This window comes from Empidonax traillii, unplaced genomic scaffold (assembly GCF_003031625.1).
Source record: "Empidonax traillii isolate 1590-97213 ecotype Southwest subspecies unplaced genomic scaffold, ASM303162v1 scaffold94:size1391941, whole genome shotgun sequence".
NCBI lineage: Eukaryota > Metazoa > Chordata > Aves > Passeriformes > Tyrannidae > Empidonax > Empidonax traillii.
In genome coordinates this window covers 735134-760356 of record NW_020955287.1, presented here as the reverse complement: position 1 = coordinate 760356, position 25223 = coordinate 735134, and the positions used below count along the sequence as shown (strand labels likewise).

Below are 25223 nucleotides of genomic sequence, written 5' to 3'. Positions count from 1 at the left end.
AAAAAAAAAAAAAAAAAAAAAAAAAAAAAAAAAAAAAAAAAAAAAAAAAAAAAAAGGGTTTACAATTACAACCCTCACAAAATTAAACGGGGAAGAACAAGTCTCTCACTTCGGCAACAAACTGGGTAATCATCCTTTAAAAGCACAGAGCCTGGATTACCACTGACACATACTTAGACTACTAAAACATATGGCCAATAAAAAAAAAAAAGAGAGGGTACAGGGGGGAGGGGAAAGGTTGCGACAGCATGTGGTCTGCAAAGGCTTTATTTACTCCCTCCTCAGCTATTGCTTGCTTTAACCAGCCAGCTGAAGACCTACTGCGAGGCACAGCCTAGGCTATTTTCACTGGGTTATTTCATATGCTCCTCTAACACCAGCGCAGATATCGCTTAGCACCACGGTGGTGGGTAAACAGAGCCTCGGCCACGGGCTGCTGCACTGACCGAGGGCCTTGGACTTTCGAATCCATTCCACCGCAAAGCCACCTCAGTGGAGACTCTGCCCTGGCTCTCCACACATGGCCAGCAGTTCTCACAGAGAAACCGGAGACTGCGATGTTTAAATTCAACTCATTAAGTTGACTGAAATTAAACAGAAGGTTTGAACATAAAAGCAAAATAACTGTTTGTATGTATGCCAAGAACACAATATGTTCCTTGAGGTCTAAAGCTTACTGACAGAAGCATGAAGCTCAGCAGCCCAGGGGGCCTGACCAGGAGACTTGAACTCGGGATGCTTTAGGCTCAGCCATAGAGCAAACCATTACTGCCATATAGTGCTTTAAAAACTCCCAGTACAAACACCGCCCTTGGTTTTACAGATAGGGAAACTGAGGCACAAAGAAGGCATGTGCCATCCCTCAGTGGCAGAATGCAGAAGTAACAAGATCTTCTGCAGACCCAAGTCCACACTGTAATATCACCCTGAGCATTCAAAGGAAAGCAAGTTATTATTTATGTAAATTCATGGCAAACGTCAACATTTTTACAGCTGTTTTTCGGGGCCTCTTCACAGCTTAGCAAGAGACCTGTAGCTGAAATCCAGTTCCTTACCAAAAGTAGTCTCTCTGATCAGGCAGATAGTTATGCCAGAGCTATCAAGGAATGAATATACTTGTTTTTCTAACACAGTCAGAATGGGACTAAGTAAGACACGGACCTGCAATGCTTCTCTAATGCATGTTAGTAATTTCTCTGTAACTTTAAATGAATTATGGACTACAAGGATTTTGTTTCTTTTGAACATCAGTGTAAACTGCTTGAAATATAGTATGGCAACAAAAGCCCCATACTTTTTACATGCTAGTACATAGATCATTATCCGGGAGAAAAATCTACATTGTAACTTTGCATAAGCATTTATCATAGTTTTAGAAGAGGCTTTTTCTCTTACATTCACATTTATGTCCTTTACTGCTATGCCATGGTAAGAGAGAGATAACCACCTAAGAGGTGAGAGAAATGTATTTGCCCTCTTAAGTAAACCATCATGCTTTTCTTCAGTGACCAAAGAAACTTCCTTATTCCTTGGCCAAAGTGGAATCCCCAGACACTTTGCACATTTTTTGGTTGAAATGTAAAGGGACACAAGTTTACCTCACATTTCCCTCAATAATTCTATGATTCTATTAAATGAGGTCAGGGGAACCTGCTTTTCAGTATTTTTTTCTTAGAAAAATCACAGAAGATTTTCTTTAGATTCTCTAGCTCTCAAACTGCTAGTTTAGAACTCTAGGTCTTCTAACTCAGTATATTATTGTATTAACTTTTACTCTTTACCTTGAACTAAACCATTCTTCAGTTAAAAAAAAGCATGCATCTGTAAGTGATCCAAACAAATCTCCATCTTTTTTGCCACGGAACATAAAAGCAATTGGCTGTATTCAGAACATGAGAATATTCTTCAGTTACCTCTGACTTGCTCTGGTCAGATGTATCAAGCTTAGGCTAAAGTTACAAAAACATGTTTTATCAGTAACGAGTAATTCAGTAGTGGCAGAAGCAGGACACGAACATGAATTGAATAAAAAATATCTTATTAAAATCATAATAGTCCTTCCCTCCTGGGAATAGGAATAGAATGATAAAGAACAGTGATCCTCAGTTAAAACTTCTGTTAAGTAAAAATAAGTTTATCTGTAGAAACAGAGAAGGAATTACAAAAGATCAGAGACAGGTAAGCCAGTAATAACTGCAAATAAAATTTTGGCAGCCTCATTTCCAAAACAAAGAAAATCACAATCTGAATGTTATCCTTCATGAGGCTATATGGTGACATTGCATTTAACTGTTTACTCACCATTTTGATATCACCCTATTTCAAAAGGGGCTTTTCTCTTAAAACTATTTTCTCCTTATGTATTCATAGTTTGGGGCTGTTTTTCCTGGCACACATAATGACAACACGGACAAAAGATTCACCAGTGTATTATCTCTGCACACTGCCTGAAAGAAACACAGTTTATGTGATTTACTCCAGATGAGAAAGAGGCTGTGACAAGACACAGAATAGACCTCATTTTCAACATGCATTTTTTAAGGAGAAATTTATCAGTCCCTCTCAGCATGGCCTGCACTTTGGAACAGGTAGGACAGAATTGTTTTAATAAATTCATCCTGAGGCCAGCATCCTTATAGGCACATGGCCTCAAATACACTTGTTTCTGTCCTTGGGGCAAAGGATTAGTTATGAATCATAAAACAGTTCTGCTTTCTGGCCCTTGTTAACTTTCCAGTCAACTTCTCCCTAAGATGGAGTTCCTCAAAGAACATTCAATATGCAGTTTCCAATTTCTAGTTCTTTCCCCCTTGCTGTGTTTTTTATAAAACCTCAATTTCCCACAGTTTATTCAGATAATCATTTGGAGCAGGAAAAGGTGTGTTATCATCCAGACTCTATTCCTCTTTTCATAATTGGAACCAAAAAGGACAACCCTCTTTTTTCCACACTTGGCTGTTTTTCTTCTACACAAGGAGCATGTTCAGCTAGATTATGGCAGCTAGAGAAAAACTGCTACACACACACACATACTGAATCGTCACATAAGAACCATTATGTCCAAAAATATAAAACATATGGATACACATACAACTCAGTTATCAGAAAGATGCTCAAGGGCACATCATTGAGAACTGCTGTTCCCAAATCTGACCAATTAACAAAATAAGACGTAGAAGCAATTGATTGAAATACCAAATATCTCCTTTTAATGTATGCTTAATTTTAGTCCTGAAAAAAGTTTAAAAGTAATAGTACTGGGCTTATTCCAAGTTTCCTTAGAGTAAAATGTTCAATTATGAGCAATAATCTAGACAGACAGATTTTAGACAATGCAACAATGTCAATCTACCAGATATCATTATTACCCTTTGATGCTCAATCTTCCATCCAAGACAGGCCAAACAACCTCTTACGGAGTCACTCAAGCTTTGCAGCCTTCCTGTTAACATGTGCCCAGCAATGCCTCAATCACCAGACCATTTCTGTATTGCCATCCACTAAAGCGACAAGATCAGCAGAGAGCTGCCAGCAGCAGAACCCAGAGGGTCCCTCCATTGATGTGTGCGACTGGATCTGCAGTCAGCATGCATTTCTGACCATATACAGAAAGCACATCTGGCACACAGTGGAAAAATGACCAGAAAGAAGACAGTGGGAAGCAGGTTACCAAAACAGTTCATGCTGCCACTAGTCAATTCCTTGAGTATCTTTGCAAAATCTGAGGGCCAGATGAATTGTCTCAGGAAGCTGTATCTTACCAATAGGTAATACTGCCAAGTTTTATGGGTTTTGTATTGTCCCACTTTACAACAAACATCACAGAATAATTCAGGTTGGAAGGGACCTCTCAAGATCAACCAGTCCAACCTCATACTCTGGCAAGGCCACACTGGAAATCAACACAATATTCTGGCGTATTTTGGTTCATGTCTGATCTGCACTGATAGTTTTGACTTATTATCCTGTCAAATCTAAATGTGAGAGTCTCAGTAGTTCTCAGACTACAATGAAACAAGAACTAAAGGTCTGTTTCTTGAAATAAAAAGGCTGAGGCACAAAACACTTTTTCTCAAAGAAAATTAAATGTTTTATCAATGCAAATACCTTATCTCTTTCTCAATATGTAGTTTTTGCAATTTGGACAAACCACTAAGACCTACAAACCAAAGATTCAGTCGTGTCAAGGTTATACACTGAAGTTCATGTTATACTTGTTTATACAGTGAATCAGAATAGAGAACACAAGCTTATGATACCAGTATCATCAGACATCAGAAATATCAAAACTATACAGTATCTGTTGCATTCCCCTCTCTTTTTCAGCCCTAAAAGCCTGAACTGCATGTTGTTGAATTCAAAGTTGAGCCCATTTTTACAGGAAAATTCAATTAAAAAGCATCTGGAAGAATACTGTCTTTTACTAAGTCCCAGATCCAATTCTCATTTATAACACTGTTGGGACAGCATCCTTTAAACATGGTGAGCAAAAGCAAATTTGGGGGTTTTGTTTGGTTTGTGGTTGTTTTTTTGTTTGTTTAGATGGGGTTTTTTGCTTTCAAACAGACATCAAAGCAACAATAATAGGATGAATTTTCAACTGTTCTGAACCTACAGGTTATATAGATCTGTCTTTTTCAGCAGGAGGAACTCTGGCAACACACACATGCGACTTCACAAGTTCAACTCAGCACTTAATCTGTCTGGGCTTAGCACATAATCAGAAATGGATTTACTACAGTGGCAGCAAATGGAGCTGAAAACCTACACTGCACTGTCTAAGGGAGTGCTTAACCCCTATCTCAAATACAGCCTCCCTCTTTCTACACCAAATCCACATGACAACTGGAATCACCCCAAAGCCAAGCTTGACAGAAAGCCAGTCAGCTGTGCTGCAGATGAAAATTGAGCATCCATCTGCACAGTTACCAGGCATCTCTCAATAAAACAACCAAGCTGGACAGTCAGCAAGCAGACACTGTTCATTATGATATTTGAGAGTAGCCAGAAGAATGCCTTTCTTTTTTTTCCCTTCCTTCTCAGGCTTTTCTGCCACAAGGTCACATCTGCTGTTCAAAATTAAAGTGGGTTTTTTGGTGATGGCCTTTGTTTAAGGTCTTCCAAGGCATACTGTTTTGAATAAAATTACTAGTGGCACATCTACGATACACTAACAACTTCTGGTCTATAAAGGCAAACTGTGAACACAGAGTTCAGACCAGTATAAACAATCTCAGTCAATCAATCATTAAAGAAAAATAATCCTTTAAAGACCCATTAAGATACTTGACCAGTGTGATATTAGATGCCAGCATTTCTAATTCGTGTCCATTTCTCCTTCATATATACACATATATGTATGTGTACATGTAGAAATATACTCACTATCTTCTCTAGTTTGTCGAATCTACAGCTTGGAAGACTTCTGGAGGAGGCAACTGCCCATGCATTTTCCATGTAGCACCCAAAACACCCACAGGCATAAAGTAAGAAAGAAGAATATTACTAAGTTAATGCTATAAACAAAACAAACCCTGCATGTTTAGATGTTCTGTCATTTCATAGAAAATGTTCCGTAGTTCTTGACACAAAAGCTTGTGACAGCTAGCATTTTAATCTCCCTGCCCTTGAAATCCTGCTTGCCTCCCATATTTGCTGTAACCATGACTTGGAAGAAAAAGGTGAAATAACAATGTGGCAGGCAAGTCATGTTCATCCTCCTCAAGAGGCTTGGAAACCACGTGCTGACTCTCCTAATGAAAAAAAACAAATGACAGGAACTAATCTCCTAGGGGAGTGCTTAACTGCTGCAAAAAGGACTGTGAGGAGATGCACATTTTTCACTCTGAACTTCTGCTTTAAATACCCTGTTGGTAGTTCTGTGTGTCTCTATTAAACATTAAAGGCATTAAAGTCTTCTTGGATGGCTTTGCCTTTCCCTCCTTTCTCCTTAGATTTTTCTTCAAAATTGCTCCTCTGTGGGCTGGTACTGATCACTTGGCTAATCCACCTAATTTCTTATTGTTCTCACAGTCAGAAATTTGCCTCCAAGAGACTAAGATTCGGAAGAGTAACAACAGTGTCTTAACATTTCATCTCTACAAATAAATGTTTGAAAGTATTTTTATGATAACAGAAACCCACATGTTCTTAGATGTCACATACAATATGACTGGCAGGAAGCTGTTTTCCTCTTCTTGGTGCAGTGCACCGTAGTTGTAAAAATCAAGACCTACTTTCTAGTCTTCTCAAAGGAATCAGGAATCACCTAGTTGCACTACAAATTTGATTCTATGTAAGTGGTTTAAAGAAATTACAAGATTTATCTTCCTTTATAAAACAGCTGTTCTCCAAGTGGACCGAAAGTATAAAAGGACAGCAGAATAAAGCCACCTAATGCTCTAAAGCAACACACTATTTGGGAGGCTTCCTGACAAGCCACGGGGAGATGATCAATGAGGCACGATCATCTGTAGCAGTAAAAGTAGGTGGCTCATTCTCCTGAATGGCAAAACCGAGATGCAATTGTACACTATAAAACACATTACAGCCAACACAGTATCACCAAGGAGATAGCAAGTAGAGAATTAATGGTAACAAAATCCTGAACCAGCAGTAGAAGGACACAAGGCTCAGGACAGGGAACGGAGCACTTGGCTCTCTGCAAATCCCAAACTGACAGTGAGCAAGATGAGGTTTTGTCGCAGATGCTCTTCATTCTGTGACATCAGTAACATGGGTAGGTAACAGGAATACTTGTAAAACTCCTGTGAATGTCCCCATTTCACCAGTGACTCCAGTGTAAAGAAGTAGTTGCCCAGATTCCTTATAGCACCAGAAGCAGCTGAACTCAGTTTTTTGGATCTGCTCTCTGTCACCACTAGAATATCTCTCAGAAGGGGGTATGATGGAGAAAGCTCCAAAGAGCTTGGATCTCACTAAGGCCAGAATGCTGTGCCACACTTCACTTTTTAAAGAAGTGATTATTTCCTCTTTACTAGGAAGATTGTGGAGGATCAGGCACACAGCGATTTCCAAACACTCTACTAATTACTCAATTACTCTCGACTGATAACACAACAAGGGACCATACAACTCCAGTATATGCAGTCTCACTGAGCATTGGCATTACAGTTGCATGTGAACCACCTCTATCATTTAAAAGGCAGCTAGAAATAAAAAGGGACATGAAAGAGAATTCTACCAAATTAAAAGCATAATTTAACTATCCCAGAAAAATTCTCCTTAGCGAGTTTTGAAGCTGGAGGTAGCATTTTAAAAGAAAGGGGCAGGGCCAAATCCTAATATCTCTCAAACATATAGAACATAAGAGGAAAAAAGTGTTTCTTATGCACACGAATACTTTTTTTGTGAAGCCAAATGTAAAATTAGTATGGTTCTAGAATAAAACATGGTCTTCCAAAGAAAGCTGCTTATTTCTCTGAAATTTTGGAACTGTATGCACCATTTAACAGAGAAATCAGTGCTGCAGAGGGAGGTGCAGCAGAACTTGGTGCAAAAGACAGAAGTACTAGTAAAATGTTCAACAGCTGAAAATAGTCGCCATTGAAGTAACAATTTCACACTTTATGTTCTAGGGAAGTCCTATTACTTTTGGTGAGATGCACAGATAAGTGTTCATTTAAAAAAAAAAAAAAAGCAAACAAGACACTGTTAATAGAGGGTATTTCAGAACATAGTTATATTCAGTAACCAGCTTCTTCAAAGTGCCCTGGTCAGATCATGCCAAGGGTCTTGAAAAGAGTTGATTACAGACAATGATGGAGATAAAAGACAGAACAGAAGGATCTCTGCACAGCAGTTTATAAAACCAGTCACTCCAGGCTTGTTCATGGAACCAGTACAACAGATGTCTGGTAATCTCTTAAGTAACTGTATCTTAGGTCTGCCCACACTGTTTTGCTGTTCAAAGCTCCATCAGTTTGAAAAACTCCTCAAAATAACCACTCCAAAACCTTACACGAGGAATATTACTTGAAGGTTTCTATCAGATCTTGTCAGACTGACTTAGGCTCTCACCACCATTTTACTCTTCCGGTGAGTTTGTCACAACATACAGTTGTTACCATTTTTTATATTTTATGAATATTTTATTAGCTAGTGCAGTATAACTGTTAAAAAAAAAAAAGAAGTTAAATGCAAATTATCCAAAGCATTTGAAAGTATATGATGTAAAATTTTCAGATCAGGTATATGTGTTTTTTTTCTTAAGCCTCTGAAGTGCCATGGAACTTAATGCTAACTCAGTGAGAATTACATTAAATACAATTCAATGAAAGCTGTAATTTACACAATTCTTTATGGCTTCTGATGTCCCAAAACTTCATACAAGTTGTGACATTACTGTGTGACAGAGCAAGACAACAGAAACCAGCTGACAAGGCTTCAGGAGTCATCCAAACCAAACCACATTTTAACATCACAGAATCATTTAGGTCAAATAAGACCTTTAGCATCATTGAATCCAACCATTAACCCAATAGTGCCAAGCTCACAACTAAACCATGTCCCTAAGTGTCACATCTACACATCTTTAAAATACCTCCAGGAATGGTGAATCCACCACTTCCCTGACAGCCTGTTACAATGCTTAACAGCCCCTTCCATGGAGAAGTTTTCCCCAGTATCCAACCTAAATCTTCCCTGGTAGAACTTGAGGCCATTTTCTCTTGTCAGCTGGCAAAAGAGATCGACTCCCATCTCACCACAGCCTCCTTTCAGGTAGTTGTAGAGGGTGAAGTGGTCCTTCCTGAGCCTTCTTTTCTTAAGGCTAAGCAATCCCACCTCCCTCATCCATACTTCACAAGACTTGTGCTCTAGACTCTTCATCAGCTTCATTTCCCTTCTCTGGATGCGCTCCAGTACCTCAATGTCTTTCTGGTAGTGAGGGTTCCAAAACCGAACACAGGATTCAAGGTGCGGCCTCACCAGTGCCGAGTACAGAGGCACAGTCACTTCCTAGTCCTGCTGGCCACACTATTTCTGTCATCAAGCCAGGATGCCATTGGCCTTCTTGGCCACCTGGGCACACTGCTGGCTCATGTTCAGCTGCTGTTAACCAGCAACACCAGGTCTTTTTCCATCAGGCAGCTTTCCAGCCATTCTTTCCGAGGCTGTAGCGCCGCGTGGGGTTGTTGTGACCCAAGTGCAGGACTAGGCACTTTGCCTGATTAAACCTCATACAGTTGGCCTCAGCCCATCAATCCAGCCTGTCATTTCTATAAGAACTCCATAATTCCATTTGTTACTTCCAAGCCAACAACAACAGTGTACAAAATTTGGCTGTTCCTGCAGTGATTAAAAACACTGTCATCCACATGTTCCTCCAATATGCACTCTGCGTTTTTTCTTTTGGATTATAAAAACATTAATTATCCTATTTAATTATTAAGAGTCTAACACTACTGGATTGTTTACCACTGCAAGCATCTTCACAGAATGGCTCCTTGGTTTTGGGTCATCTCCACTACCCACCCACAAGTTCAAATCCATTAACAGGGGCTATACTAGCCCTGCTCACAGTTGCAGATAAGCCTTTGCAATGACTCACTGAAACTTAACTTACTAGTTCCCTTCTTATTATACAAGGATGTTTCCAGAATTCTTAGAAACAGGATGTGTTTGGGATATATAAGACATAAAATTGGTCCATGAATGTATCTCCACACAGAATATAGCATGAAAAAAAATGATCAGGTTTGGAATTTTTAAACAAATAAAACTGAAATTACATTAGGCAAAAGTGTTTTGGAAACATATTCTTACAAGTGATACTTTTCTCAACACTTTAAGGAACATAATGGCAAGACAAGATTTGTGGAAAATCAATTATTCTTAGAGAAAATAACACACGAATTGTAAAAATTTAGTGTTGTTTTATGACTGACACTGTAATCTCTTCCAGAATATTAGAGATATCTTAATTGCTTACTATATCTAATGAACTCTAGTTCACAGGACTACTTCTCTAAAATACACGATTGTCAGAATGTCACAGCTTATTACTCCTTCATTTGGTGGTCTGCCCAACAGTCCTCCTTCTCACAATTCTGTTTCAGAAGCGAAAGAAAATGAGTCTTCTGCATTATGTGCGAGAAACGATTATGCAAGAATAGGAAAAACACATCTCAAAGAGGCTATCCATCCGAGTTACAAAGCCAAGAAATCTGAAATGCTTTTTACATTAATGGTTTCACAATCCTTTTTTACAAGTCAAGACGTGATGCCTTAATATCATGTCCAAGCTCCATGTTTTGTTAATTACGTCCTACCTAGCTAAATGCCCCCCGTAGTTTCAATTAGACATGGTATTCTTCCTCACTTCCCGTCCTGATTATTGTGCACTGTTGCTAAGCGCTAGTTAACAGTTGCCACATTCACCCAAAGTTGGCTGCACTTCAGTAGTCATTCAAAGAATTAAATACAAAACATATGGTACAGAACCACACAAAGCATAAAAGCACTTTTTAAAACTACTCTAAAAATGCTTACTATGAAAGGTACTGCAAAATCTGTTAACACTACTGAAAGTAAAATCCTTACAGTATTATGCCCATTCCAAATTTCCAAGAAAGAGTGAAAACTAGAGAGAAATGCATTAAAACTTATTTTTTAGCTTTCATTAATAAGACTTCCTAGAGTATGTTTGTGTCTTGTTTTACACTGAAAAAAACAGCCCAGCATTCATAATACAATAGGCTTCATGGTACAGAGACCTTGCCAGATTTTCCTTAAAAGATTGTTTCATTCTCTATATTATCCCATAGCAACTAATTAGAGTCTTCTAAATTACACTCTAAGTTTTCTTCTCCCTTGTTTCTGCAAAATACTTTGGACATGACTTGTTGAACTGCCAAATATCAATGCCAATAGCTATGAGTTTAAGAAGACCTTGAACCAAATGTGCTTTTTTGAATTCTAGACAAACTTTTCACACGGTCAGATCACCTCTCCTTTCATCTGTGATGCCCTCATGAGATCTTAAGAAACTTCACATATTTTAATTATCCCAGTAATAGCTTGGTAATCCGGTTGTCTATTACTGCTTATTTCCTTTAGTATTACATCCCGAGCTTAAAAACTGTTTACAAAAAAAAAAAAAAACAACAAAAAAAAAAAAAAAAAAAAAAAAAAAAAAAAAAAAAAAAAAAAAAAAAAAAAAAAAAAAAAAAAAAAAAAACCACCACCACAAAACAAAACACAAAACCCTCACTATTTCTATATGTTACATTATCTACAGACAAATCCAACTAATAGAAATTCCTGGTATGTACAAACTGGATTTTAAAACTACATTTCTTTTTTCTACTAAACACCTTAGCCAAAAATTTGTTTTGTACGAATACTATTAATAGTAAGCAAAAACTTTTTTTTTTTTAATCCCACTAGCACATATGTAATAAGTTTTTCAAACAGTATAAGACACACTCTTGTTTCTCTTAGAAGGTATATCCCTCAACAAAAACCAAACTTAAGTGGGCATTACAGTATTTAAAAGTGTGGAAAGCCTTAGATGTCTTCTCAGAAGTCATATGTGTAACTATATCCACAACTGAAATAAGCACCTATTTGCTTCACTCTCAGCTAAAACAATGTTAATAAAGGTAAATAAATAAATAAATAAATAAATAAAGCTTCAGTTATTCCTACTTAGGAAACAAGAGGCAGCACTTTCTTCTCAACAGCCTTTTATTTCAGTCTTTTAAAAAGGTCTTTGTAACAAGGTATCAATGAAGTAGGAAGAATATGAAATATTATTTTACTAATCCTTAAAATATCAGTCATTGGAAAAATTGGAAGAGCCACTGTTTCAAAGAATGTCAAATGGACTTATGTAAAAAAGGTTATATCTTCCGAGTATTTAAAGAAAATATGCTGACAAGCAGTAGACATGGGAAGTATTTTTCCACTGGTTAACCTAAAGAGTCTCCTGCACTTCAAACACATCCGAGCATTGATAATTCCTAAATTTCAGAATACCGATAAATATTTGCAGGCTTGGAGCCTAAACAAACAGCAACCCGCCGGGCTGGCCGAAATCCTATGGTTCACATAAAGTTCTCGTCTTTCGGAGGTTTCGGAAAAGCCCCGGGAAGCGCCAGGAGGGAAGAGCCGGCCGCCGGCGGCATCTCACGGCCCCTGCGTACGTCCCCTGTCAGCTGCCGCGGCGAGCCAGCTCCATCCCAGCCGCTTCTTCCCACTCTATCCTTACTTCCCAACAGCAAGCAAGCCCTGCCGATCGGCCGCCACCGCGGCGAGATCATCCCCGGCGGCCCGCCGGTGACACGGCCCGCGGGGCAGCCGACCCCCCCGGGGCTGCTGCGTATCCGAGGGGCACCGCGGCCCCTCCGCCACACCGACAGCCCCCCCATCGCCGGGAAGGAGGCCTCTCCTCCCCAGAACCAGCCTGCACGTCGCCCACCAGTGTCCCCGAACACCGCATCCCCCGGGCCGCCCAAGGCCGGCTCTCCCCGCGCCGGGCGAAGGTTCCCTCGGGCTCGGAGGGCGAGGCGGCCGAGCCCCCTCTGCCGGCGGCGGCGGGCACTGCAGCGCCGGGCTGGGGAGGGAGCCGGCCCCCCGCCCGCTCCCCTCCACAGCCACCTGCACCCCCCGCGCCCGCCCCCGCCTCGTCCCCGGGCTCCGCTGCCCGCCGCCCGTCCGCCCACAGCGCCTGCTTTGCTCCCTCAGCCCCCCTGGCCGAGGCTCTCGCACCCCCGCCCTACCCCTTGGGCTCGGGGTCATGTCTCCCCCGGCCCCGGTCCAAAACGCCGCTAACAAAGGGCTGGAGCCCGTCCGGGGGTGGGCACCCGCAGCCCGGCGGTGACAAGGGCGCTGCCCGCGGTGCCGCTGGCAGCCCGCAGCCCCCCCCGGTGCCGGTGCTGCGCCCCGCGGGGGTGACAGCACCGAGAGCGACCCGGCGAGCGGAGCCGCCGCCCGACCCGCTACCTTTGTGCCCTCCCAGAAACCGGCGAGAAGGCGAAGCAGAGCCCCACGCCGCTCCCTTACCTTGCTGGACAGAGAGAGAAAAAGTTGAAGCGCTCTCCTTCTACCCCTCCCTCACTTTTTTTTTTTTTTTTTTTAATAATTTAAATGTTTAAATTTTTTTTGTTTTTTTTTAAATTTCCCCCTCCCTCCCCACACACCGAGCACTGCGCTCAGGCAGTCCCGCCCCGCGCCTTCGGTGCCACCGTCTCCCTCCCTTCCTCCGGGTCTCGGTTTCTCTCTCTCTCTCGGCGGGAGGAGGGGAGGGGAGGGGAGGAGAATGGGGCGGACCCGCAGGTGCCGCCCCTCCTGCTCTGACAGCAGGGGCAGAGGGGTCGGGGGGTGGCAGGAGCGGTGCTCAGGTGCGGGGGTGTTCAGCGGCGGTCCGGGCCGTGCCCCAGGGCGGCGGGGCTGGGAAGGGAGCCTGCCGCGTAGTGCTAGGGACTGAAGTGATGGAACGGGCCCTAGTATGGACCCCAGTTAGTGGAGGAGGCAGGTGGAGAACAGTGAGGCCCGGGACGTGACGGCCGCGGCTCGGTGAAGAGAGAGCGAAGTGGGGTGGTTCCAAGTCTGGCAAGGAAGGTACGAGGCCCTGAACGGAGGGGAGCCAAGATGGGAAGCGTCAAAAGCCTGTCAGGTGTCCAGCATGGCTCGGTGGCCGGGGCAGCAGAACGTGGCACTGGGAGTGCCATCCACTCTGCCCTGTGAGAGATTGCCCTGTGGTGAGAGCTCGTCAGGGCTGTGGGCAGAGCTGAAATTTGGGCAGGGGGATACCCTTATGTTGAGTTTCAGTTTAGTTAGCAATGGAGCTGGTTCAGGAGTGGTGAAGTAGAAGCCGATGGAGCTTAGTATACTAGGAGGATGCTGGAGACAAACTGGAGAAGAGTGCTCTGACTATACTTGTGCCCGATATGTAATTGAACAGAGCTCAAAGAACGGTGGGTAAAGATGAGAGGATCCAAATGTGTCGGAGGGAATGGAAAACAGAAAGATCTGGAACATTTAGAGCTGTAAATGGAGCCTGAGTGTGTGGGGAAGCAGTGGGTTTGGATTCTTAGTGTGTGTAAAGATGAAACTCAGACTTGGCAGGAGCATGGGAAGGAGACTAGAAATACAACTGGATGCTCTGAGCATAAATATCCATTGAACTGGGGAAAAAAGGATTTTGCATTTTCTTCCTTTTACCTTTGATTGATTAAGTGAGTATATGAACCATCTCCTCTCTTTTTCATTTTTCAAAGGACATATTTTTTGAGAGCCTTTCAAAAAGCCTTTTTCATCTCTTGGGACCAGAGGGCTCAATCCTATGCAATGTCCTATTTTTCTGCCTAACAATTGAGGGGGGGGGGGAAAGCAGAGTGACAAAAAAGTGGTAGTTCATTTGCACAAAAAGTTGTTCATTTTCTTTGACAGGAACCTGCTTCAGTGTGACATTGAGAAAAAGATGTCCAGTACTTTTCTCACATCCTTTTCTTTTGTACTTGATGGTTAAAATATTAAGTTCCAGCACCCATCTAGCACTCACATAGTGAGTGTTCTCATTACTGGACATAATGAGACTTCCCATTAAAAATGGGAGGGGAAACCTGTCCATACCTCTTGGAGGTAGCTCCAAGTGGTTAGAGTGTGGTGCTAATAACACCAAGGTTGTGAGTTTGATCCCTGTATGGGCCATTCACTTAGGAGATGGACTCGATGATCCCTTCCAACTCAGAATATTCTGTCATTCTGGGAAAGTAGAGACGGCACAGCAACAGTTTGGCACTGCAGTAATGCTGCTTGGTCCATAAATGAGAAAAGGGTGTCTAACAGATAACATAGATGGTTTTGAACATTAAATAAACTTCACCTTTTTCCACATTAATCACACTCTTGGCTATAACCATGAGCTACAGAATTTTCTTACATTTATTGTCATGTCACAGTTCTTATTAAAACCAAGGTTCCTCCCAAATAAAGCATTGCAACTAGGTTGTTTGGCTACTCTGACTCTGAGATGATGTAATTTTTGTGTGAATAGCTAAATCAGTTGGCTTTGACTGGGCTAATCACACTCTTGAATGCTTAGAGCTGGGCTTCAGCTGTGGATCACCTGAAGACATGCTATCGTCATTAGCCCAACCATCTTGGTATCTGTATTTATAAAGTTGCCAATAATATGACTTAACAACAGGAAGCTAGAAGTTTGGTTCAAGCAGAGTCGAAGAGACAGGTCAGGTCAGGCATTAGGATCAAACTTTGTCACTTGGCCAGTTCAAAGTGGTGTACGTGTATGCTGTGCATGTCAACTCTGACACTGATACTCTGCAAAATATAATGGAATATCAGTTCTTTGAGATAATGTTGCCATGGGACTCTGGGCAGATTTAGACAGTAACTATTATCACTATTAAAGGTTAGTGAGAGATTTGAAAGCATATAAGTTGCCTGTATAATACCTGCTATAGCATATGATAATTCTAACCCAGATTACTTAATTATATCTAGATTGATCCCCGTAATTGCAGTCTAGATTTCCCTTGAAATTTCAAACTCTTTGATTTTAATTAGAGGTATCGACTGAATGAGTGAGAATTATTCTGGTAGCTTTAATGCAGTAACTCTTTTCCTATTTGGACTTATTTTTGTTTTGCTTTTTTCAAAAAGGAATAGATTAGTTATATGTTTTTTTCTAACTTTCTATTTTGACTATCAACATTTACAGCTTTTAGGGTGGTTTCATCTGTACCATCTGTGGTCCATATTGCATATCAGATGGCAGGATAAAATCTGTAACAAGAACGTTTTGGGACATAAAAGTCTTTCAGGGTTTGAGGCCATGATATTCACAACACAAATGTGTGGAACCGTTCAAGTATCTGAAACAGAAGATACAGAATGCCAAAGCAGCTGCTGGAGTGAAATAAAGAAGAGACCACACAGTTTGGGGAACATACAGCCATAGAGAACAAAAGAACATTTGAGAGGACAAGAAAGTGCAACTTCAAGCAGTGAGCAATTGGAATCAATCATTAGGAATTATTGACAGCAGACATGCAGTCACACAGCATTCAGAAGTTCACTTGGGGAAGCAAGGTCAATTAATACTGTGGTAAAGAGGCAGCATTAAAAAAAGCACCAGGTTTAGCAAACAGCATTTTCTGATCGCTGACTAGGCAACATAGAAGAAAATTGTCGATCACAGGTTGGGTTTTGGCAATTTTCATATTCACAAAGCAAGATATCATCACCTATATTCTGTTGTAAAGAACTATATAAGAATATTTTATGATACTACACATTGTGCAAAGATTGATGGGCCACCAGAGGAACTACAGAATTTGATAGGTATCATTTAGTCTTGAGCCTTCATTGTATATTATATTTCACCCTGTCTTCAAGTGAAAGTCTCTTCACTTTCTTCATATTTTCTGGTTTTGAGAGCAATAGGGATAAGACCCTTTAGGATATAGTGTTCTAAATACTGTGGATAGTAGGAATTGACCATTCCCTACTTCCAAGACATACAGGCAAACTTCCTAACAGGTTTCAATCTTTTTTTCCTCTGCAAGTGAAGGTTGTTAGTTCATCTTAGATCATTCCCTGAACTCCAGCTTGTATTTATAGTTGTCATGCCTGCTGCATTTAAATATTCACTGATAACCTGATGTATCCAACTCAGAAATTAGGTCTCAAAAACATAAACAAGTAAACAAATAGTCTCACAAGAAAAATCTCTGCTTTAATTTCTTGTTATTCGTGAACTTACTGATCTCGTGCATACTAAACCCAGTAATTTTTGTCCTAGAAACATTAATATCAATATTTTATTTGATCCAGACTACCAAGCCTTTAGTATTAAACTTTGCCTGAATCAAGTGTCTTTGTTAAAATCTGATTGCAGACTTTGTTTTGACTTCTCTTTTTGGGGCTAAAGTGAATCCCACCATCCTGATGGATAATTCTGGTTCGAGCCTTTCAAGTAACTTTCATCCTTCTGTATGAATCACCTATGATCTTTTAAGATTCACTATATTTTATCCTTTTATTATTGTGATGTGAGTTATCCTTTTCCTCGTTGTAATATTGTAAAGTTCTATTTGGTCAATTTAATGTTGAGGCATCTACGAAATGATCTATTTCCTAAAAAACATTTATTCTAAATGGATGAAACAGGTGGATAGGATTAAACAAGATGCAGTGCTGGAGATGGGGAGCTAAAGTATATAAAATTGGATATTTTTAATGCAGACAGTCTGAGGGCAGAGCTAGGAACTGAATTCAGATCTCCTGATTCAGATCTGATTCTGTAATTCTAATGTCATCATATAAAAGCTTTCTTATCTCTGTTCTTTTACAGAAAGATTTTCAAAATCCATATTTTGACATCGGTGTTTTTAGCACGAATATTTAGCACACCTACTACCAAAAAAACCTGAGGGTGCACAGTAAGGTGAAAGAGACAAGAGTGTTTCTTACAACGCAAGAGCATACTTGCTTTATCTTTCCATTACTCCATAGAAATTGAGCAACCCATCAGCAGGCTTTTCTGGAAATTCAGCATAAGTACATAGTCAGTGACAGGCATATGCAACTGTACATCATCCATCATGCGAGACACAATAGGATGCCATTTCCTTTGCTAAGAAACCTGTCCTTTACAGCAGCCTTCACATGCCAGCTAAAGGGAAAATGCATTACCCTGCCTAAACCCAAGGCATTCTTTGAACAGGAAAAACTTTTGGCACCTGTACAGCTGTGCTGCATGAGAGGCTGTAACAGTGTTTCTCTTTATAATTTTCTAAATAATTTGTTACATTCAATTTTATTTCGGGTAAGTGTAAGAGGATACCCCCTTTTTAGTACTATCAGATCTACTGTGAAAAAGTATATTCTCTGTTAAGGAGAACTCTGTAAACTAGCAGTTGTCAAAGCTGACCATCTGCGTAGCTTTTATGTTTTCTTTTTTCTTGTACAAATTTTTATTTCATATTTCATTTTCAGAATTCACTGATTTTTCAGCTAAATCATTCTTATTAACTAGTCTGTGCATTACTTTGGAATGTGTCTGATTGAAATTAATTATACAGCGTGAATTCAGGTTTTATGACTGGAGCATGGTTTTTATACACCATGGAATTAGCAAAATCCATTTTGACCTCTTTCAGTGGGAAGATAAATACTGATTTTTTACTATACAACAAAATGTTATCAATACTCCCATCACTTTTACAAGGAAAATGAAAAGCATGGTGACAGATTGCTTGAAATAATTCAAGAAGATTTTTCTTATTGTAGTTGGATTTGTTCACTTTACCTAGATTATAAAGAATTTCCATGTGTTTTTGAATGCATGGGTATGACACTCATGAGGTGACTGTTTTCTGATGATTCTTTTCTCCCCCCAGGGATATATAGATATAGGCTAGTCTTTTGTTCATCAGGAAATACTATTTTTAAAAAAATAATATTTTTGCCATGGCTACTTGGATAATTGTGTGTCATTAGAAGGAGTAATTTTTTTTTTAAAGTGTAAGACCATTTGAAAAAACCATCTCAACAAAATGGAAAAGTATGCATAACACTGACTATTCTATAAAATAGTCAGCTCTACTCTGGATTTTTCACCATGGGTTGTCTCCTCAGAGACACTACTGAAACTTAGATCCATTATGCCTAAATGACATCTCCTGTTGGTGGACGTCGGCAGTCTCCATTGCCAAACACATAATCTAATCAAATTGTTTTATAGCCTAGAGTGAAATAATCCTTTTAAATAGGGCTTATTTACAGAGGAGGCAGTCTTGCCTAACTTTAGTCTGTCTAAAACTCGAGATCTAATCTATCTTTATTTATAGACATGAAAATGACTTGGCAATTTCAGCCCATTCTTAAATGAACACCTTCAAAAGGCAACACCTCTTCCCTCATTCTCCTCATTGACTTTTGAAGGAGCTGAGAGACCTAGATTACTCTGCACAGCTATATACCGCCAATACTGGATGAATACAGACCATCTCCTTGTGATCACCTGATCATTTACCACAGGGACATAAAAAAGATTTTCCCCATTGTTCCCCATTTGATATGAACAACAGAACCACTTGCAGGCATTTTAAGTCCCCTGGTTTGTTAGTTATATATAACAAAAGGACAAGTGGCAGTTTCAAATAAGCATTTAAATTTAGAGCGTACAGAGGTAGGTTTTTTTTCATGGCACTGACATGGCTTGATGAGTGAAGCCTAATGGTAAAAGTTTTTTAAATTCCAAATTTGCAAGGTTTCTTGTAGCTGTTATCAGCAAGACCAGTTAATCTCATCGAAGCTGGTATAGAGTCATAGAATCATAGAATCATAGAATGGTCTGGGTTGGAAGGGACATTAAAGATCACCCAGTTCCAACCCCTCTACCATGGGCAGGGACACATTCCACTAGACCAGGTTGCTCAGAGCCTCATCCAAGCTAGCCTGGTCAGAGTTAGCTGATGTTTGTTGGGATACTTATTCTGGGGAGTGGCAGTGAGTTCATTTGCTACTTTATTTTTGTTGCCCTTTTATTAAATAGCTTTTTGCACTTCATAAGAGGTGCTGCACATGAACTAACAAGTATGTTAACAATTACAGCACCCATGGCTTTAGTGTAAAGTTACCCATGGCCTAGGAGTAATGTTTGTAGTGCAAAGCATTTTTAGCGTCTTCCACTAGCTAGAATCTACGGAGAGTATCAGACTTTCATCTTGATTTGTGATTTGGGTTTGGGGGTTTTTTTGCCAGGAAAGTCACAGATGTGTTTGAGCTTTTAGGGTTTTTACAAATGGAAAATATTTTTGAGGTGAGGTGGATAAAACATCAGAAGCCCTAACCATTCTTGGTTTTGTCACTGTTCCCTTTACACAGACAAAATTCCTACTTAAAGCAGCTTACAGTAAATTCCCTGGGCTTGTGTAGCTGCCAGAAGTAACAGTCACTCTCTTCCCAGTTTGCCAGCCAGGTCCACAACATCATGGTAGACCAGATTTATGCTAATGAAAAGCTTAGTCGGTCAGTAAAGTCAGTCCAGCATTCACTGTTTCTTAACAGGCTCAAGTTCTGCCAACAGCAGATCACTTAGCCTTGCAGATGCAAACCTCTGAGCCTACACAGGTATCTACTCCCATATTTATAAATTCTCCACCTTCTCCAAAAGAATTTACAGAGATATGTGAACACAGAGATGTCTTAGTTCTCTCAAGGCATAGAAAGAAAAGTAGGTGTGTTCCATGAGGTGTGACCTGCCAGCAGCTGGCTTTTCCACAGTGAATATTTCCCACAGCACTTAAGAAACATGTCTGATACCCACCACAACTCTCTTGGGCAGCTTCCAGGGTCTTGGTGTTGAGCTGTCTTAACCTGCACTCTGCAAGTGTGCAGATACAAAATATTTTACCTACTCATCTTCCAGATGTTTCTCTTGTTTCTCAAAGAAAATAAAATTTAAAAAAACCAAACAAACAACAAAACAAACAAAACCCCAAAAACTCTTTCCCTCCCCAAAGAAAAACAAAAACCCAAAAAAACAAGCTAAATTCTGCAGTATCTATATGCCTACAAACCTCCCTGTAAAAATAAATTTGTGTATGGGTTATAATGTATTAATTACAAATATTTTTGTCCAACCACCCCTCTTTTGTTTCTTTCTCTGTATGGAACTTTCCTAGGAGACTGAGTTACATGCATCAGTGTGTCAGAATAGTAGTATGAGCAGACAGGTTTCCTTCCCTCCAGACAGCAATCACAATCCCATCTCTTTCACTGTCAGGAGGTACCAAAAAACCTGTACAAAAAGTAATATGTAAATAAAACACGACCTGAAAGGCTGTGTTGCAGTCATGAGGATCCAAACATGTCTGAGCTGGGACTGGGGGTCATATATTAGCTGCTGTGGGCTCCAAGGAGAAAAGATTTAGAGAGTTTGTGCAGCAGCTTTCCCTGTTGATCAGCCCACGTACAAATCTCAACCCAGATTACTTTCAAGATACAAGTAGGGACTCTCCACCAATTCCCTTTCACTGATGCCACCAGAAGACGCATGTAAATGCAAAAACTGTACAGCAAGTTGTTAGCATATCCAGGTTACACAAAACAAATCCCTCTGCATTTTCTAGCTTGTTTTAAAAGACTTTTTGCTCATCTGAAGTTACAAAAAGCCATCTAAGTCTCTTACTGTGTTCACTAATGACATTTAGCAATCTATGAACTTGTACGGTATTTCTGTCTTCCTTTGCTTTTTGTTTGTTTGGTTGATTTTTCTGTTTGTTTCTTTTGTTGTTTTGTTGTTGGGGTTTTGTTTGTTTCATTGTTGTTGTTTGGTTTGGGTTTTGCCTTGTTTGGTTTGGGTTTTGTTAGTTAGTGTGTTTTGTTTTCCCTTAGCCCATGAGGAAAGTTTTTCCTTATAGGTAGGTTCAGTTTTATGTAACATTTTGTAGTTGAAAGCCAGAAGATTCCTCTTGGGTTTTGACACCCTCAAATTCAAATAAGGCATACTGCTGTCTGGCTCAGCAGGAACTTCCTCAGGAGACTGCCTGAGAGTAACACTTCTCCTAAACTACCAAATGTGCAGTCTTACAGATGGTGGCTCCAGCTGTGGTGGGAACCTTTAGTGTTGCCAGACACGTATACTGTTGGTGCTTGGGTCCTGTCTACATCTGATGTGATCATCAGCACCAGGAATGTGAACATTATGCAAAAGTAAACTTGAAAATCACAAGACCTTGAACTTTTCAGTTCCAAATTAAGTTGAGGGTAGGAGAAAAAGCACATGATTGTGAGGGGAAGACTTGAGGAAGGAGTCCCATGCTATCGGCAAGTTAGAGCTAAAAGCAGACAGATATTAGGAATGGTTTATAAAGTCCTTGAAGAGATGCTGCTGGAGAGGAAACCAGAAAGTACCAGAACTGGCATGAGAAGACGGACATGAAATGGAGATAGGTAAACACAATGATCATTAAAGTACTGGTTGAAACAGAATCTACTTTGACTTCATCAAACACTTTGGTCAACTACCTGGTCATTTAACTGCCTGCTGACTGGGAGAACAATGTTGCTGCTCAAATCTTATCTGGTTTCACTGGAGACGAGTTGCTGAGCAACCAGTCAGACCAAGAGCAAGCCGAGGAATGTAAATGCCACCTCCCTGCAAAGACGTTTGTCCTTCATCGCATCGCCATCAAGCATACTGCCTTCCCTTGTAAACACCAGTTGACACTTACTCGCCTACCGGGGAACAAGAATGGAAATTCCATCACAGCGTTAGGGGAAAAAAGCCTTGCAAGCACTGGTTGCCCAGAGGGACTGAGGAATCTCCATCCTTGGGCATATTTACAGCTTGACTGGAAAAGACATAGAGGAGCATGTGCTAAATCTGCTGGTCCTGACAGGGGGCTGGAGCAGGTGCTCTCCGATTGTCCCTTTGTTCTATCGTCAGTAAGTAACTGCATACTGACTCAGTAAGAAAGAATGGACATTTTTAGGTACTTTTAATTTCTCAGTAATGTGTATCTGTGCTGCTGTATCTAAACTGAAAAAAAAAAACAAACCAAAACAAAAACAAAAACCCACAGTGATGAGGTGTTAAGATGCAGGCAGGACCCTTCATATAGGTAAATCCTCACACAGGGACACAGACCACGGGGACACAGGCAAGCATTGACATTAGCTGCTCTGTGCAAAAGCAGACCAACAGCAAGATCTGTGGGCAGAGGGAAGGGTGCTTGAGGTTGAAGAAAGCCTTGGAAAAAACATGAATTCCTGTTCTTGCCCAATTTTGTTTCCACGGTGTTTGAATTGAGCCCCAGCAGCAAACTGAGCAAGAACTCTGAATTAATGAATTAATGGAAGGTAATATAACCATCACTGAGAGCTGTTTGCAAAACACACGTACGTGCTAAACCCTTCTGCACCTCCTTTCCAAGAAGTGCCTGAGTGACAAAATACATTCTCCCTCCTGAATGAGGGAAACTCCATCACTTAATGGCAGACTTGGCAGTGCTGGGTTGATGGCTGGACTCCATGATCTTAGAGGTCTTTTATAACCTTAACAATTCTATGATTTAATCTGGTATTTTCGGAAGTCTGATAAAAGAAATAATCTTGCATTTATCCTCAGAAGTGTATAAGGTTTTCTTGTTTCAGACAATTATTCTGAGCTCTTGCTCAGAATAATTTTGTCCCCTGTCACAGGGAGAAGCAGAGAAACCTTGACCTCAAATGTACTTACTTCCATCTACGAGGAAAAATCATTATATTATATTAATTATATCATATCATATCATATTGAATTTAGTTCTATTGAATGGTTTCAGTTCCAGGAAATTTATACTTGACAACTGTCAGAAAGTGGTCTTCCAGATATAAAGAGCTCTGCTTTCACAAATTTCAGCTTTCTGTTTGCTGTGTTACACCATTTTCTTGCCCGTAAGGGAAGTCCCTGGACCATTAGAAGCTCCATCATATGTGCTTTGGGTCTACCACAGCAAAAAGATACTGACCTCTCCCCTCACTAATGTGGCAATGACCCCTGACCCAAGGGTAGAAGAACAACAGTTTAGCTTAACAGCAAGATTACTGCCAAATCTCAAAACCTTCATTAGCCCCAGTCAAGAACTCCCCTGCCTGTACATCTAAAGATTACATTATCCCTCTCTGTCCCCTTTCAGTTGGAGTTTCTGTTTGTTGTGGGAGTTTCTATTCATTTGCTGTGCCTCTCTTTTCCGAGTTTTTTCCAGAGCCACTGCTTCAAAGTATCATTTCCTATCTTAATATCGCTGCCTTTATTCTCTGTTTGTAGACATATAGATTCGTGTTTACCTGTAATAAAGTAGTATATTATATGCTTGCTTTTTGTTTACCATCTGATTACATCGGTGACCTATTTTCATTTCTGTTCCTCTGGTCTGTTGCCATACAATGAGTTTATGTTTTCTTCTGTATCACAGATCAAAATGGAAAATTGCCAAGAGACAATCCAGGTGGAGCTCCAGTAGTTAACACCCCTGAACAATGAATGATACGGAACAATGATTGTTTAGCATTGAGACTAATGATTGAGTTAACCACTGGGTTTTGAACTATCTGATATATTGATATGGTATAACATCTCCACCAAAGGGCTACACAAAACTATAGCCTCATGCTTATAGCAGTTTTATATGAAAATAACTTCTACTCTTCTGAGAAGGGTACCAGATTATCTCAGCAAAATCTGCTTTCTGTAAATCCATGTCATTTGGCATAAATAACATACTTCCTTTTATCTTCGTATTTATTAACACAGTCATTTTGGGCAGCACCAATTTCAGGCTATGGACTTCCATCAGGCCCATGGCCAGAAGAATCCAGGCAATGTCCAGCTACAGGCCAGACAGATGTTCACTGTCTGTACTTCCCATGTTGTTCTGTGTACCTTTCGAAGTGCTGTTTCAGCATAAACTTCCTTCTCATCCCATGGAGATCCCCTTTACTTCCAGTTCTTCTGAAAGTGAGTTTCAGTGACAAAGCACTCTTCTGCCAAGTCCTATAAAGTTCTCAGTTGCTAACAAGACACATTTTCTGATGTTAGGATGTCTGGTATCAGTGGCTGCTGTTCAGAGCCTTTTAACACACCTACTCTTTCCTCCACAACAGTGACACCATTGCTTTTTTACCCAAATGCAGAGCTAGGGTATTCATTGAAGTTCCCAAAATAGGTCCACTGCAAATCTTTGTTCAGTTTATATTGTGCATAGGCAAAAAACCCAGGCAAATCTGAGTCAAAGTCCTAAAAACTGCCTCAAAGTGTTTCCTAACTAGAGCACAATTAGGTTGCTTGAAGCTTCTCCCCAAGTTACTGGTGGCACTTCTACCGACCCTGAACAACAAATACATTGCATAAATTCCCTTTCTCCCTATCATTTCAGATCAGCCTTTTCCTGAAATGCTTATTATCTGTATTTCTGCTGCTTTTCATCTCTACGGCTTTCTTGCACTTCTGTGGTGCTACATGGCAGCCGCCTATCATCCTGTGCTTCCCGTGGAAATCCTGACATTCCCTCTAGTACCGGCACTGCCTCAGTGTGGGAGACGTAATTAGAAAGTGCTTCCAGCGGTCCGAGGGGAGGCCCTTGGGAGCTGGGGGATCCACTGGCAGTGGCTGCCGCCCCCGCGGCCCGGGCTCCCGGGGGAAAAGGGACGGGGCCGCCGGGGATTCGCTGCCGTACGCGAGGAGC

The 25223-nt window shown here is 40.7% G+C and overlaps 1 protein-coding gene across 9 annotated transcripts in view; it reads right to left on the bottom strand.

The window, feature by feature from the left end:
- The window catches only part of GREB1L (GREB1 like retinoic acid receptor coactivator), a 139438-nt gene extending 126175 nt beyond the window's left edge, over positions 1 to 13263 (bottom strand). For 7 of the 9 annotated variants that reach the window (XM_027881751.1, XM_027881753.1, XM_027881755.1 and 4 more), the window contains exon 1: positions 13027 to 13262. The gene's annotated coding sequence lies outside the window, so the exon portion shown is untranslated. Of the gene's footprint in view, positions 1 to 13026 lie in introns of all 9 variants that reach the window. The other 2 variants (XM_027881749.1, XM_027881752.1) reach the window with 1 other exon arrangement.
- Between the last annotated feature and the right edge of the window lie 11960 nt (positions 13264 to 25223).